Raw genomic sequence first — 17,651 nt, 5'->3', positions numbered from 1 at the left:
GTGCGCAGCGCCGAAGGGGTACAAAGTAAGGAATGTCTTTACGCAAAGAACACATCTCCGGTCACCTGAAAAGCCTCCATTGGCTCCCCGTTAATAAGAGGATTACTTTCCGGCTCCTAACCCACGCACACAAAGCACTCTACAAAATCGGACCCGAATGCCTCAACACACGACTGTTCTTCTACACCCCCCCCCCGCCAGCTACGATCCTCCAACCAGGCCCTTGCCACTGTACCTCGCATCAACAAAACAACCATGGGAGGTAGATCCTTCTCCTACCTGGCAGCTAAAACCTGGAACTCACTTCCCACTCACCTTCGCCTTACTCAGAACCACCTAGCATTCAGAAAGCAACTTAAAACGTGGATATTTGACAAGTAAGTCCCCACCCTTCTTCAAGCGCCTTGAGACCCTCTGGGTATGTAGCGCGCTATACAAATTTATTGACTTGACTTGACGACTACTTTCGCTACCCTACGAAGGTCAAGTGTACAGAGGCGATCCCTTCGTTATTCATTTGGAATAAACTAGTGTCATAGACCTTAGGCGCCAATAGCAAACGTCTATCATGATGCTTTGTGCAGAAGTCACAAGGTGGCTTTGCAAATCCAGTGTATGAGTGGCAGGCAGGTAGAGTTTGAAGAAGGACAATGAAGTTTGATGAAGAACAAAAATAGAGGGCCCCATAATATTCTGATTCTATTATTACTTTTCTGTGCTTACCTCGGCCAAACTGTGGCAGGCTCTAGTCCATTTAAATCACTGGATAACACAATGTCTTTGTAGAAAGTTAGATTACCTATAAACCTTGAGTGATGTGTATATCAGAGCATATCTGCTTTACTCAGGAGCAGAGCTGAGTATATTATTTGTATTAGATTCTCAGCCAACTCCCAAGTAATGGTGCATGGGTTAATTGCAGTAGGCATAGCACCCATGATCGTTTTTTTGCAAACAATTGAGGATTTTTGTGTGTGTTCTAAAAATTCCAAAGCCTCCGACCTCAGGTATGAGGCTTTCTGACACTTATTGTCAGTATCACTTCTGACTGGCTAATTAAAATCTAGGCGGCCAGAATTGAAACCGGCCGGTCATTCAGGCAAGATTCCGTCGGAGGCCGAACCGTAATCCCAATGGACAGTGTTTCCTCTTTTGGGATTACAATGCTCGGTTTCTGACTGGCTTTCCATGCCAGGCTTTCTGACATAGAAAGTCTGTCGGAAAGTGAGTTTTGGTGCCCCTAGCAGGGCTCCCCACTCCTTGAGGCCTTCAGTTGGGGGTGCCCCCTTGTTGAGCCATACACCATGTGACAGGCACCTTGAGGTGCCTGCCATGCAGTGCAGGGATAGCTCCCATTGAGTAATGGGCGTTTGCAACCGCACCATGTGCGTTCACATTGTAATAGTTGTGGCGGGACTGTTGGCCAGAGGTCGGTCGGTCCCGAGACTGCAACGGTGTTGGTCTGAGGCAACTCCTACTGACATCGTAATAAGGCCCTTTGTGTGAGTGCAGTACATTATAGCACAATTGCAAAGTTGGAAACGTGTGGCATCTTTAAAACTTGCTCCACTATTAACAGCTGCATCAATGAGTTGTACTTTTTTGGCCCACATGCCTGTCTAAGCATTTTAACACATAGAGATGTGTCAAAACCCATGGGTGGTAGCATGGGAATGCCCATGTACCACCAATGATATGCCCCCCTTGATGCAAATTAGCATAAAGTAGCACATATTGCATAACTATACAAGGCCAGGCTTTACAGAGTAGCTTTGGTAAAAATACTAAAACCAGACCCGCTTCTTTGCTCTTTTCGCTCTGACTCTCTCTTTCCATCAATCCATTTTCTCTCTCATACTATTCCTTCTCCCTTTCAGTTTTCTTTCTCTACTCCTCCCTCCCTCCTTCTGTCTCTCTTTCTACAAGATGGGAAAGTGACAGAGGCCCCAGTGGTGACCCTTGGCTTTCAAAACCAGCCTTCCATGGCTCCATTCCACTATACAACGTTTTGCACACTAAAATATTATGGCAGAGATAGCCAGAATGGCCCCAAGAATGCCATTACTATAATCAATCAGGGAATTGTAAGCGCGCTACTCCCCCGTGAAGGTCTCAATGAGCTGGGGTGGGGGGAAGGGATCCGCAGATTAGCCGAAGAGCCAGGTCTTGAGGGTCTTCCTGTAGGTGTTCAGGGAGGGGGCGCATCTGTTGTCTGCCGGTAGCTCGTTCCAGGTCTTGGCTGTAATGTGAGAGAAGGATCTTCCACCTGCTCTGGCTCTGGACTCACTGGGTTCGGCCAGTGCGAGGTTGGAAGATCGGAGGTTACTGTAGAGTATGTGGAAGTTGATTCTGTCATTGAGGTATTTGGGTCTGTTGTGTGCAGGTATTTGTTGGCATGAGTGAGGATTTTGAAAGTGACTCTTTTCTCCACGGGGAGCCAGTGGAGACTTCATAGGTGTTGACTGATGTGTTTGTGTCGGGGGTTGCAGAGGACGAGTCTGGCGGCGATGTTCTGTATTGTCTGGAGTTTGCGGAGTAGGGACTTATTGATGCCGGCGTAGAATGCAGTTCCATAGTCCAGTCGGCTGGTGATGAGTCCGTGGGTGACTGTCTTCCTTGACTCAGGGGCGACCCACTTGTAGGTCTTGTGAAGGAAGGTGGAGGTGACGGCGTTGACCTGTAGGTTCATGGTGAGTGATGAGTCGACTACGATGCCAAGGTTCTTGGCGTGGTCTGAGGGGGTAGGTGGGCTTTCAAGGGCAGTCGGCCACCCGGTGCTGTCCCATTCCACTGGTAAAGACCTGATGGAATAAAATCATGCTATGCATTGGAGAGTAAATCTCACGACAACACTTAGCTCTGGGTTTGCCTCACTTTTATGACTCAAACCCTGTGCAAAGTATTAGTAAATCTAGGTCGTAGTTTATACAAGGGGCTCACTACTGAATCACCAGTTACACAACTTGTTTTTTGGACGAATAAAGGCCATACACTTATTGCACCACTGGTTAAATTACAGAAAGACCACACATTGATTTCTTGGCTGCTTTCGTGTGAGTGTTCACTTCTGGAAATTCTACACTTACATTTAACCCTGAGTCCCTTCATCAAGGCTGCATCTGGGTGTTCTGATCCTCAATGTTTTAAGAACATCTGATTGTTAACTTCTTACATTTCACTGTGAGCCCTACATCCAGGCTGCTCCTGGGTGACCATTCATTTCCTGAGGTCTTCAACCCACATTTAACCTGGAGCTCTACATTCAGCCAGCTTCTTCTACCTTAAATATGTGGCGAATACATTTCCACAAGTTTCCTTACATGTGTGGGCATTCTGATTCTGAAACCTTAACAGTCACAGCCACTTTCTTGAATTTATGAATATTTTACAGAATAACTTGTGGTCCATTGTTCACATGTAAAACTTTGACTAACCAACCAATATTTTTATGTCTATTACCAGTAACAAAAACAAAAAATTAACAACACAGGATAAAAATAAAATGTACATGTATGCAATTGATTTAGTCACATTTTACAGTCTCACAATATTTAAAAGTAATTTTACATTCTGTAGGAAGGGGGAGGCTCTAGTTGGCGCAGTGCAACACTAGCGACAAGCAGGGACTCTCTCTTCCTCGTCAGGGCTGAGGGTTACCTTCCAGACAACCTCTGCTTACCCTCTAGGTAGTGTGGCTTAAGCAGTCGTAGGCTAATCTTTGGGGCGCATAGGGTTAAACACTTGCAACAGTACACCTTTACAACCAACCCACCACACAACGAGACCAGACTGTATTCTGTAAAAATATATATCTTTATATAGATTTTAAGCAGGTTTGTGAATACAGTCTATATACTTTATGAAAACGGTTGCAGATTACTTGATTCAGGTTACCACAGTTCTTATGCAGTTCTCTTGAGGCCCGTAGGCCGGTGTTACTCAAAGTTCTTGTGGAGCCGGCGGCTTCCAGGGGATCTGTCCCACGTCGCGTTGCCTTCCCGGGGTCGCTGATCGTTGCGGCTCTTCAGCCGAGCAGGTCACTGGTCATCCGGGGCAGCGGTGTTCTGTGGCGGCAGGGTCCTCTTCTCGTCGTCCGCCCCAACCCTGGAGGCGGTGGTTATGCGGCGGTGACAAGTGGCAGTACGGTCCCCAAGTGCAGGACGTACCCAGCCAAATGTCGGTGCAGCTGTGAGCTCACAGCTGGGCTGTCGGGCAGGCTACCGACTTTGTGGATTCTCGTAGGACAACTGTCCGTCTTTGCAGGTGAGTGACTGCTCGCTATGTAGTCACCTTGTGAGCTCGGACCGGACGGGTCCTCCTTCCCTTTGCTCTCGGGCTCCCGGTGCAGTTGCGGTCACGGTGTTCGGGCCAGCGGCGGCTGGTCCTTGCTTTGCTCCCGTTGTTGCTGTGGGCCCCGGTCATGGTGGTCGGGATGACGTGATGCCTTAGAGGAGATTCCTCTGTGTCGATACTGCGGCGATGGTCAGCACCCGCAGTCGCTTTCTTCCAAGGGGGTAGCGTCCACTGGTCCTGGGACGCTGGTCAGGGGGCAAGTTCAGTTGCAAGCCCTTGGAGATCTCTTCAGCAGAGTTTGGCACAAAGTAAAGCAAAAGTCTTCTCGTAGTCTTTTCTCTTGTCTCTCCTTCAGCAGCAAGGCACCAGACACAGGCAAGAGTCAGCACCCCTCCTTGTCTCTCACGGTCCTTCTCGTCGGGCAGAGTCTTTCTGTGGCCCAAACCGGATCTAACTTTCAAGGAGCAGGGCTCCTTCTTTTATAGGCCAATTCTTTTGTTCTCGCAGGCCAGGGGGGCCTTTGCATAGCCACTCTCAGTTCTGGAGTACCCCGGCGGGTGTACTCCAGCTCCCGCTTTCAGTGTGAGGGGCAGGCGCATCAGACGCCCCACAGGAGGTGGAGCCAGCATTGTCCGGGCAGGGGTGGCCAGAGTACCTTGTTGATGGGGGCTGCGCCCTTCCTGGGCCAGGTGCCGGCAGAGTCATCTGCCGCTCCCCAGGAGGGTGGAGCCAGCATTGTGGTGGTCGAGCACAGTGACAGTTCGAGCCAAGAGGCACTCCTACCTCCCACCAAGGTGTAACCTGCGCATTCACCACCTGTCATCCCTCCAGCCCTGTCACTCACACATCCCAGACAGTCGGATACACATACCAGCAGAGGCAACTGAAATGGTTAGGCAAGCAAATGCTAACTTTCTAAAAGTAGCATTTGCAAACCCGGGATACGGAAATAAACTTGACTACAAGAAATATCTCATTATCCTGAGTTCAGGCATACTAAACATGACTCACCACCATGCTCCTTGAGCCTGCGGGGATTATAGGGTGTAATAATCCTCGCAGCTCAGTCTGGCCTACCGGAGCAGGTAGCCTTCAGTAGTGACATACGGTCTTCGTTGTAAGTCACTACCAGGACATGCCCCGCGCGTCAGGGCTTGTCCTACCTTACACCTACAACGCACCCTGCCCGCAGGCCTACCATAGGGGTGACTAATATGTAGTCAAGGGAAGGGTCGGTGCGGGCAAGTGGGGACACTTGCCCAGCTAGCGTGACAGTACGGGACCGCACGCGGGTTCTGCGGTCGCAGTTCCCAGACACATCTTTACGGCTGCTTCGGTGGGTGGCGCAACCAGCGCTGCAGGCCCACCAGCAGTATTGGCATCTACAAGCCCCGGCACTCTCTCGTGCACTTTACTAGGGACTAACAGTAAATCCAATGCACCAATCATGGATACCAATCGTATGTACAATTTACAGTAGGGAGCACTTGCACTGCGGCACGGATCAGCCGTGGCGCAGTGCCCTGAGTATCGGAAAACCAGCAAAACATCGGAGGCACATCAGCAAAAAGTGGAAGGGAGACTCACGCCAAGGTGCCAGGTCTAACACATTCCAATCAAAAGAGTAAATTACACAAAACTGGCACATTAATACAATGTGTTATACATATAGAAAATATGATCGAGACTAAAAACCAACAGGTAGCAGTCAGAAAGTGAATTATTAATTGGGTCGGATGGTAGTCCATCACAGGTAATGAAGTCGTTAACCTGTGAAGATCTGGCAAAGCTCTCAGTAATTGAAACCTAAGATCAATCACTGGCCACTACGGCACAGAGAAGAAAGACTTTAGTTAGAGAAAATTTATAAAGCGTTTAGAAGTTTCATAAGAATTAAAAAGTTAAAAACACAGCATAATGAAAATCTCACTCATATTCGGAAAAATAAAGCAAAAAAACAAAATGACATCAAAATAAATCAATACATCCAATAAGAGGAACTGGAAACTTGAATTCTTAAAGATGTAAGAGAAAAGTCAAAGCTCCAATCAGTATTTGCTGTTCGTGGGTGACCGGGACCTAGGTGCAATTTCAGGGCAACCGACATAGAGCACATGTTGGACACGCCAAGCAGGTGCTTCCAAGTAAAAGGTTTTTGTTTATGTCTTAGTCTCTGAAATAGAAGTCAAAATCCATCAGCAGTGCAAGGCTGCAGGCTGCATCCAAAGAAGTCCCCCTGAAGCTGGATACCCTCTGGATGAGGTCCTGTGAAGCTACTGGTTTTAGCCGGAAAGTTCAGAGAGGGAAAGTTTACACCCAGATAAGTCCTCTCTTCATCAGATACTTTTGGGGCCTCCCCCGGTCAAGATTTCTATGTATAGACTTATTCTCTTTTTGCAGCTGTTATGTTATGTTATGTTATGTTATGTTAATTGGATTTTTGAGCGCACAGCTGCCCCAGCAAAGGGGCGTCCCGGCGCTATAGCAGGAAAAAGTAACATAACTAACATCACAGACAAAGTAGGGGATGATTAATAAGGCAGAGAAAAAAAATGAGTTTTAACAGCTTTCCTGAAGGCAAGGAGATCCTCTAAACAGCGAATGTAGACAGGAAGTGCATTCCACAATTTGGAGGCCAGCACCGTAAACGATCGGCCCCCCAGTCTGCATTTATGGAAGCGAGGAACAAAAGCCAGATTTTGGCCGGCAGAACGAAGGCTGCGCGAAGGGATATACAAAGTCAGAAGGTGTTGAAGGATGGTGGGAGTGTCAGTTTTAAAAAATTTTAACGCAAAACAGAGGGTCTTAAACTCTATGCGTCTAATTACAGGCAGCCAGTGCAATTTGAAGATTGTGCTGCGGGCTGAGCAGAAACGCGGCAAGCCCACCAAGGCCCTGGCTGCCGCATTCTGCACCCGTTGGAGTCGCAGGATTTCCGCCTGGTTGGCGCCCAACAACAATGAGCTCGCGTAATCGAGCCTCGATAATATGCTGGCTTGGATCACCATCTGGCGAGTGGGGGCATCAAAAAATTTGAGGACAGGCCTCAAACTACGCAAAATGCCGAAGCACGTGGATGCCACCTTCTTAGTATGGAATGAGAAGGTTAGTTTGGAGTCTAACCAGACGGCAAGATTTTTTAGTTCAGAAACAGGTTTTGGGGGAGGTCCCAGCTCCCTAGGCCACCAGTTGGCACCCCACAAATCGGGATGATTCCCCAATACCATCACCTCAGTTTTGAGGGCGTTGAGTTGTAAACAGTTGGCCGTAAGCCAACTAGCAACAGCCCTCAGACCATCTGCAAAGTTTGATGCCAGTTGGTCAGAGTCCCCGTTGAGAGCCACCGCCAACTGGGTATCATCGGCGTATGATACTATAGTGAGACCCCACCTCTTCGCAACCTCCGCCAAAGGTTGAACGTAGAGGTTGAAGAGAGTGGGGCTCAACGCCGAACCTTGCGGGACTCCTTGGGTGATGGCATGAGGCTTAGATCTAAACGGTGGCACTACGACCTGAAAGGATCGTTCCGAAAGGAACGATTGGAACCAGTCCAACGCCTTGCCTGAAATACCTGCCTCACCAAGCCTTCGGAGAAGAATGGTATGGGATACAGTGTCAAAGGCGGCACTGAGGTCCAAAAGGACCAGTGCCGCCATTTGACCTGCATCTAGTACAGAGCGGAGATGTTCAACCATATATAGGAGTGCCGTCTCTGTACTATGTCCAGGTCTAAAACCATTCTGTGTAGGATCCAGTAGGTGTGCAGACGCCAGATGTTTAGTTAGAATGTTATTCACATGGGCCTCTGTGATCTTTGCCACCCAGGGAAGGAGGGAGATAGGTCAATAGCTCTCCGGCTTCAACGGATCCAAACCAGGTTTCTTTATAATGGGCATGACACAGGCAGCCTTCCAACTAGGTGGGACTGAACCGGTGGTGAGGGATTGCTCCACAAGATGGTGAATAGGAGGAAGACAAAAGGACGCCGAGTGCAAAAACTGGGCGGGTCTCAAAGGGTCGTCCGGTGAGCCAGACATGACCTTGGCCGCTAGGAGATTGAACTCCTGTTCCGATGGTAAGGGAAAAGAGGCCAAGCACTGAGAAGTACGCAATGTTAAGGTCGTACTGTCAGGGTCAGCTTTGGGAAAAGAGCGATAGATGGCGTTTACTTTTTCCACAAAGAAGCTGGCTAACGACTCACAGTGGGCAAGGGAACAGATCTTCGTAGTAGGAAGTCTGTTCGCTGTGAGCTCCTTCAGGACTTTAAAAACCAGTTTGGACGGGTTAGAGCTCACCTGGAACTCCCGTGCATAGTAATCGGCTCGGGCCCGGCAGACAGCTCTATGGTATAACTTTACCTTAGCCAGGTAGCATACTTTTCGATCTTTATCGTAGTTTTTCCTCCATGCTCTTTCAGCTTGTCGGCAGGAAGCTTTCATACACCTAAGTGCCTCCGAGTACCAGGGATTAGGTTGAGAAGATCGATTCCTTCTCCAGCTGGCCGGGATTAGTACGTCCAGCGCTTGAACAATCCAGGCGCAAAAGATGTTATACCCAGTTGCAACGTCATCCGTGTGAACCAGAGGAGTGGTGGTCAAAAGACAATGGAAATCCTCCAATTTGAGCTTTTTCCAGGGTCGCCTGAAAGCTGTTTTATCGGGCTTCCCGGTAAGATGTGTCACCATTGTGATAAAGAGCTCAATGAGGTAGTGATCACTCCAACCCATGAGTCTAGGGGGTGAGACCTCGGTCAGTTGAAGATTTGTAAAGACCGGATCAAGCGTATGACCACCCTCATGGGTCGGATGACGGACTAGTTGGGGTAGCTGTACTGCTTCAAGATCGTCCAGCAGACCTCTAACCGCTGGTATCTCCATGGCATCAAAGTGTATATTAAGATCACCGATGATGGTAAAGTTGGAGGAGCACAGCTCAGGAAGAGCTTACTCTTCCAGCTTACCAGCTGGAGCTTACCAGCTCAGGAAGAACTTTCCTGAAAGCGCTGTCACTCCCTGGAGGGCGGTAGATCAGAAGACCTGACAAAACTTGATGTTGACTAATGCTGATGGAAAAATGGGCGCATTCTGCGCCAGTCAGGTCCATAGGCTTCCAGGTACAGGTGAAGCAAGTTTTAAATGCCACGGCTATGCCTCCACCTCTCCCCTTGCAATTTGATGTATGGATTGCGTAACCCGGGGGGAGGGCCAGATTAATAATGGCCGTATCCTCATCGCCTAGCCAGGTCTCCGTCATAAAGAAGACATCAGGACATTCTAAAGAGATAAGGTCATAAATATCTCGATGATGCTTCGACAGGGATCTGACATTATGGTACCAGAGTTTAATGGCACTAAGAGGAGGAGGTTCCTTCTTACGAAGTAGCAGAACCTGGCTAGGAGCCAACGTCGGTGCCGATAGTTCCCACTACCCACATGGGCAGGTACGGGGACCGCACAGGGGATGCTGGGCCGAGTGCGAGCAAGAGGGCAGATTTCGTCTAATCAAGCGAAGAGCCTGACTAGAGTACTGATGGATCATGCTTGCGACGCGATAGTGATAGTGTCCTGCCGCGGCCCGCGCGTCCTTAGCGCGGACGGGCGCAGACGGGCAGACTCTGGCTTGACTCAGGCGCGAGTCAGGCGCTGTTAAAAAGGGTTCCAAAGACAACCGGTAACCAAAGACCCTTTTATGTTGCCCGGCAGTATCGCCTCTATGACCCACCAATATTAATCAATGAAGAAGCAGGCGCTGGAGACTGGAAGGCGGGAAACGAGGATTTTATTCTCTCCGGAGGAGAACACATCAATTCAGACAGCAAGTATCGTCACGAGGTGCTCTAACCACATCTCTGAGGCCTGGCCTCTTATACTAGGGTTTACGACCTTTATTGCACATAACACATTCTCGCAATACTGTAGAACTTGAAAGAACATCCTCGGAATCTCCCCTTCAGGCCCGTTCCCACATACATTTACAGTTGGATTCCCCACCCCGGTCACAACAGGTGATGGTTGCCGCACAGCAGGGCATTCCGCCGATTCACGGAATGCATGGGGTTGATCGGATCTCATAGGGTGGGGGCTTTGATCGGTTCGAGGGTCTTTTGATGGGGAGGGGGAAGCTTCCTACTGTACGGGGTAATAAACAGTATCCGCAGGGCCAGGTGGCGGCCTGGGAACGAGGAAGACAAACGGGGACACAGGAAAAAGGGGTTTGCATCAGAAGGATCTGAGGCCATGAAAGGAATGAGGGGAGGTGTCGCGCTGGGAACAGGATGGGATTCTGTGTTGAAGCTGCGCTGAAGGGGGGGTTTATGACCCAAGGCATGAGAGAGCGGGGGTTGCCAATGTGCGGGGGGGATGCTTGCGAGGTTAAGAGAAAGAGAGACGCGCTGGCTATCAGCGAGGGGCAGGGAGGCCATGGTGTTCAAAATGGCTGCCGCTTACGCACACGAATGGGCTTGAAAAGGGGGCAAGATGGCGCCGATAATGTTGACGTTTTGCAATCTAATCTTTAACAGTCCTCCCTTTTCAACATATCTTAGCCAACTTGCTTACTCAATGTCAATCTTCATCAAATTCCTAACCTCGGCATCATATATTGCTCTCATATGTTCGTTTCCAAAGTCCACAGTCTTAGGGCAAATACAATTTACACATAATGTACACAGGGGTGGTAGACATTGAATTCCTAAACATAAACCGCATATTACAACCACAGGAATCAGAATAATGGTGAATAGTCTCCAGCCCCAGTTCTTAACGGTGCTCCAGAACCACCCACCCAGCGACCATTCTTCTTGTTCTTGGTGGACTTCTGAAGAGAGTCTATGAAGATGTTCGATGGCCTTGTACACTGAGGGTGAGTTGTCCGGTATGTACGTACAGCAGCTGGACCCAATAATGCGGCATGCCCCACCACGATCCGCAAGAACCACATCCAGGACAAGGCGGTTCTGGAGGGCCACCAAGCGGACCGCTTGAAGTTCAGCGGTGTTGTTAGCAAGGATACCAGCCGTGATGTTCATTGTTGTCTCAACTGCTTGAGTCAGATGTCGGATGGCACGGCTGTTTGCCATCGGGCCCCAGAGGGGGACAAGTCCTTTCATAGCATCGATGAACTGCGCTCCTGTTGAGTCGGCTTGTTCAATGTCCTTGGCTCGTTTTTGTCTGTGATGATTTGCTGGTGCCACATAAGTCGGAGGAAGGATGAAGGAAATGAAACAAGTGCCCCCCCAGCCTTTGGGGAGCCAGGTGTAAGCCTTCGTGCCACAGACGAAATACGTGTTTGGAGATGCCACAAAGGAAGGTGGGTCGGCGGAGTCCAGAGTTCTGGAAAACCGACAAGCACTGTGGCCTACCAGCTGAGTCCCAAGCCCTTCCATGCACATGTGGCCGGTGACGTTGATGACTGACAGGGCCACAGTCAGAGTGGCAGCCGTTCGTTTTCGCAGGTAAGAGAAGGTGGTTCTGGTTGGATTATTGAACACTTGCATTTCAACTTGTTCTTTAGCAGGAATGTCCAAGTGGATTGTGTTGTTGGTGGTCTGCGGGCAGAAGTGTGTCTTTGTTCTGTTCCGCCAGACCCCGTGGTAGAAATGCGTTACGGTTTTGCTGGAGGTGACATTGTCCTTAAAGCTTTCTTGCAGAAGCATCAGCCAAGCAAGACAGGAGCCGTGAACTGAGAAAGGTGAAGGGATGAATGGTATCGAGTGTCCAGTGGCGTGGGGTAGCAACCCACAGATCCAACAGTTGGTGGCATTGGTGGCAAGGTTGTGCTGGTGAAGTAGTTGTACGAAGGAGTTATTCCAAAATTCCTTTCGTCTCTCTCTGAGTTGGGGAGAGAGCGAAATCAGATAATGTTCCTTCATGGTGGTAGGCTGGACAGTGGTCAGGAATGTTTCGTGAGCAGGTGCATTTTCTTCCACAATCCAGAGTGTGGTCATGAGGAGAAAGCAGAAAAGGATCGTGATGAAGAGTGCAATAGTCTTTGGGCTATGGAGTCTGTCTGCTTTTGGGTTTCTGCTGTGGGTATTTCCTGTTGCCTTCATCATCTTCTTATTTGGCGCTTCCATCATCTTCTTATCTGGCGCTTCCATCATCTTCAAGGTGCTCGGTAGCGGGCAGAACCACAGACTTTGTTTTGCTTCTCTCCGGGCAACCCTTGGTAGTGTTTAGGTCACCGTTCTGAGATTTAACTCAGTCCGTGGTCTACTTAGCCGAGGCTCCCTCCTTTCGACGCAGGAAATACCCTTCTTTCGATGGCACTGTGGGATCAGAGAATTTTGAAAGTTCAAGTGTTTCGGTATCAGGATAGCAGGTTAGTGACGGTCGGTCTTTGTTCAGGAGCTCTTCTTGGTTGTCGATGTTTTCGGTCGAGGTCAGGATCGAAGAGATCTTCTTACAGTGGTGTGCATGCAGCCAGTTGCGTTTTCCCTCCACCCGTAGTGCTGTTCGGGTGGTGATGAGGACTTGCCAGGGGCCCGTCCACCGGGGTTCCAGACTCTTGGCACGCTGGAAGTTCCGGATCAGGACGAAGTCCCCAGGCTGGATGGTGTGCCCGGGACCCCTGGAAGTGTCAGGGATGGCATGCAGCACCTGTTGATGGATAACAGACAGAGTTTTAGTCAACTGGCATAAGTAATCAGACATTAGGACGTCCGGGACGTCATGAATGGAAGTTGGTTTCGGTGCAGACCAGACATTCATAGGCCGGCCGAAGACAACCTCGTATGGTGTCAAGTGGTGTTTGGTAGGGGTGGAACGCATTGAGAGCAATGCCAGGGGGAGCGCGTCTGGCCATTTCAGTCCTGTGGTAGCTACTATTTTGGCCAATTTTAGTTTCAGTGTGGCGTTATGTCGTTCAACTAGTCCAGCAGATTGGGGGTGGAAGACTGCATGGAATTTTTGTTTTACACCCAACCCCTTCAAAATGAGTTGGATAACTTCGGCTACGAAGTGGGGGCCATTGTCGCTCCACAAAATTCGACAAAGGCCGTAACGGGGGAAAAACTCCTTTAACAGTACTTTTGCTGTGGCCATAGCAGTGTTGTCACGGGTTGGATATGCTTCTACCCATTTGCTAAATGCGCATACCACCACAAGTACATATTTCAGGCCTTGACATCTGTCTAGTTGGATGTAGTCCATCTGCAGGACTTCAAACGGGTGATTCGGGACCCCAAACCCTCCCCGGGGTACTACAGTTCCTTTCCCGGGATTGTGTTGCAGGCATATCAAACATTGTTGGACCAGGCGTTTGGCGGACTCTGTGATCTTATCATTGTGCCAAACTCTGGAGACAAGTTCAATCATGGGGGCTGATCCTATGTGGGCAGGGGAATGTGCCATAGTCAGTATGGGAATCAGATATGAGTCAGGTAACAACCATTTGTTTGTGTCTTTTGTCCGCCAGCAGCCTTCGTCATCTTTCAATCCCACCCGTGTCCATTCAGTCAGTTCGTGTTGTGTGCTAGCCATTTGAATGTCTCTGATAGTGTCCCTAGCGTCAGACCATTTTTCTGCTTGTGACCTGGTCACGTACATGCGTGTTGTCGTCCTATTTTCAGCTGTCGCTCGGGCAGTGAGGTCGGCTAGTGCATTTCCCTGTCCAATAATGTCTGTCACCTTTTTGTGTGCCTGGCATTTGATGACTGCAAGCTTTTTGGGGAGAAGGACGGCTTCGATCAAGGCGGAGACTAGATCCCCGTGCAAAATGGGGGTGCCGTGTGAGGTCAAGAATCCCCTCTCCCTCCAAAGGAGCCCAAAATGGTGAACCACCCCAAAGGCATACTGGCTGTCGGTGTAAATGTTTGCTGTGGTTCCTGCTGCTAGAATACAGGCTCGTGTCAGGGCAATCAGTTCCGCTGCCTGGGCAGATCGTTGCGTTATGCGGGCTGTCTCGACTATAGTTCGAGCCGTGGTGACTGCATAGGCAGCTGAAGTGGTGCCATCGGGGAGTTTGATGCAAGAACCGTCCACCCACAGCTCTCCGTCGGGGTTGGGGAAGGCCGTGTCTCTGAGGTCAACCCTACTTCTGGTCTGTTCGTCTGTGAGGGTCACACAGTCGTGTACAGGGTGCGCATTGGGATCGTTTTCTGGTAAGGGCAGCAGGGTTGCTGGGCTCAGTGTGGTGCATCTCTTCAGAGTGATGTGGGGTGCGAGCAGAGTCAGTTCGTATCCTGTCAGTCTAAGCAGAACAGGATTGTCGTAAAGGAAAACTCGGACTCCATCTTGAGAACATCTGATCGTTGCTCGGAAGTGTTTTAATAAGTCGAGTCCCATAATTGCGTCAGGGCTATTGGAGGAAAGCAAAAACGTAGTGTCAGTGGTGTTGTTTTCTAAGTCAAAGAGGATTGGGGCGGACAAAGGGTTAGTGGAGGGCGTCCCATCGAAACCTGTCAATGTTATTAGTGAGCCAGACAAGGGTGCCCTTGGAATCAGTTGTTTAGATAATGCACTACGTGTTGCGCCAGTGTCTACCAGGAATGGTGACTTTGTACCCAAGACCTTAGCAGTGACATAAGGGCCTTGCTGGTCAACATGGAGCTCGACTGGATCCCTCCCTTGCCCTAGGCAGTCCTATGCGAAGTCATGAACATCATCGTAGTCAGATTGTTGGCATTGGTTCTGTCGGGGTCGATCAAATGTGTTTGGCCTACTTGATCTATCATTAGTTGCGTTGTTTGGGGGTCCTCGCTGTGGTCCCCTATTTCTTGGTTCGTTTGCTGAATCTCTAGGATCTCTATTTCGGGTGAGTTCCAAAAGAACTGGGCACTGAGATTTCCAGTGGCCCGATCCTTTACAGAAGGCACACTGGTCCTCTCTAATGTCTGTACGTCCAATGTGGGGAGTTGAAGTACGGTCTTTGGGAGGTGCCGTTTTAGGGACGTTCATCTGATGGTTTCCCCGGTATTGGTCTCGTCCCAGAGTCACCCCTTGCAGTTGAGCCATCATCACCCTCTCCTTTAATTCTTTCTTCTTTCTCTCTGTTGTTCTATCGTTTTCGTTTTTCTGATGTTCATAATATTGGGCCATCTGGAGGATAGCCGTGGGTTTGGAGGCTGCCCAACTACTTTCGCTGGCCTGCAGTTTCTGCGAGACCTCCGGTGATAAGCCCTTAACGTAATTCTGGACAAACAGATGGTGTCCGGTTGCAGTGGTCAGATCCTGGCCGCTGTAATCGGAGAACACCGTTTCAAACCGGGAGAAGTATTCCGATACATCCTCCTGAGGTTTCTGGCGACAAGCCGTTACTATCGACCAGTCCACTTTCTTTTCTGGGATCAGGGTTTTTAATTTCTGTACGATTTTATCCGGGAGGTCTAAAATGGCTTTCAAAGGCTTTTGTCCGGGTTCTCGTTGTCTGTCAATGCCATCGAGTTGTGACCAGTTATGTCCAAACAGCTCAGAGTGGTCGACTTTCCGGATTTGCTTCCACACATCAGCTGGTAGACATAACCCGAAAAACAAGTCGATGTCAGCCAGAGTCATAATCGTCGATCCTAGAGCTGTACCCAACTCAGTATAGAAGGCAGTGGGGTTTTTACGTAGGTCAGGCAGAGATTTCCGGAAGGTCAGAATCTCTTGCCGGTCCCATGGTTGGTAGACCCAATTGTACACTACCCTTCCCTTTGCATCTTTGTTGTTTGCGTCATCGTGAGTCCCTTCACCTCGTGGAGGGACCCAGTAAGGGGCAGCCTCTCGTATCGGCATCATGGTGTTAGATCGTTCAGTTTGTGGTTCGGTTGCTATGGATGTTGTGGGTTCGATTTTCGGCTTTTGTTCAGTGAGGTGGCGGAAAACCTCAAGCGTACGCGTAAGGAGGTCCGTCACATCACTCTCACTCTCGTCCCCGATATCAACCTTCCGGTACAGAGTCGTTAGGCTCTGGGGACCTTTTTCTTGATATCGGTCCTCGTACGCATTTAAGACGTGGTAACACAGTTGTACAGTAAAGTGTCGTCTGTGACTCCCAGTATAAGAATTAAACACATCCGTGACGGACTCCTCATCTTCCCTCTTCTCTACCAGTATCTTTGCTATCTTGTCGACCCCTGCTCGTTCGTGTTTGCTTAGTCTATATGCTCTAGCAGGACCAACCCTTCGGGCTTCTGGGTCGCCCAGCGTTGTCGTTTGCGTAGCATCTAATACAAGGAGTTCAGCCGGCACGGAGGCCATGGGGGCTGAAGCCGTGGTGCTACTCTCGCTGGTACCTGGGGATAGTGGGTGCTGGGCTAAGGGTTGGGAAGGGGCATATGGAGGGGGCATGTGGATGATCGGAGGACCTAGCAGCAGATCATCGTTGGTTCGCTGTTTCGAGTGTAATTCAGGGTAGAGCGTGGAGGGTGTTCTAACCAGACACTGGCTCGATGTTTCTATTTCTAGCTTCTGTTTGGTATCCTCTCTTTCTTTTATCTCTTTCTCTAGTTTCTGAGCCGCTAGGTGGGCTGCTTTCCGCAGCTCTTTTCCCAACCTACTTTCAGTTCTCTTTTTACGTTGTTCGGCTTCTTTTCGCCACATGCCGAAGCTATCAAGCATAGTGGGCGTCGTCTTGTTTTTACCAAGGGCTGTTTCTAGTGTGTTTATTTTATCGTCTTCAAAGGATCCTACCAGTGGCCACTGACTTTCTCGATCCTTTTTCGTGTATTTATGCCACAGCTGGCTATAGGCTATAGCGATTAATCCATGCTTCATGAACATGTCCTTATTAGGGGTGCCTTCCAGCGGAGCCGGATGGTTCATCTCTAATAAGCGGTCCGGGTTAAACAGGCTATTGACCAGTGGGGAGAAGACAGGCATGACGGATCGCAATGGGATAATAGTCAGCACTACCTATCTTATCACTGCGCGCAAAGACTAGACAGAATATTTCTATTCTACGTTGTTTGCACGTAGTGAATACCTCATGAACCAATTCTGAGCAATCAATCAATGTTAGGTCAAAAATAAAAAATCAATATGGTCAATGGGGAGAATAAGTAGGCTCGCAAAGGTTCGCGTCACCTACCTTTTCGCTATCTGCAAAGAGGGGACCTATTTTTCCCTGTTTGCAGACAGAGAATCTCCAGAAAACAATCTATAACAGTTAATCAATAGGGGGGAAGGGGCAATTGTTCAGTGGGGGAGAAAGATAGGTCCGACGGGTGCGTACCTATCCTTCGCTGTTTATAAAGGGAGAGCCTGTTGTTTCTCCGTTTGTAGACAGTGAATCTCCAATAAATTAACAAAAAGTAATACTAGTATTTTCTCAACAATTATCAATCACTTCCTATTATCTATCACTATCGCAATTTCGTCGTGTTTACACGACCTTACCCGAACCGCATGGACAGTTTCTCGTCTTCCGAATCCAGCGCC

This window comes from Lissotriton vulgaris, chromosome 2_2 (assembly GCF_964263255.1).
Source record: "Lissotriton vulgaris chromosome 2_2, aLisVul1.2, whole genome shotgun sequence".
Taxonomy (NCBI): Eukaryota; Metazoa; Chordata; class Amphibia; order Caudata; family Salamandridae; genus Lissotriton; species Lissotriton vulgaris.
This window is presented reverse-complemented; position numbering follows the sequence as displayed.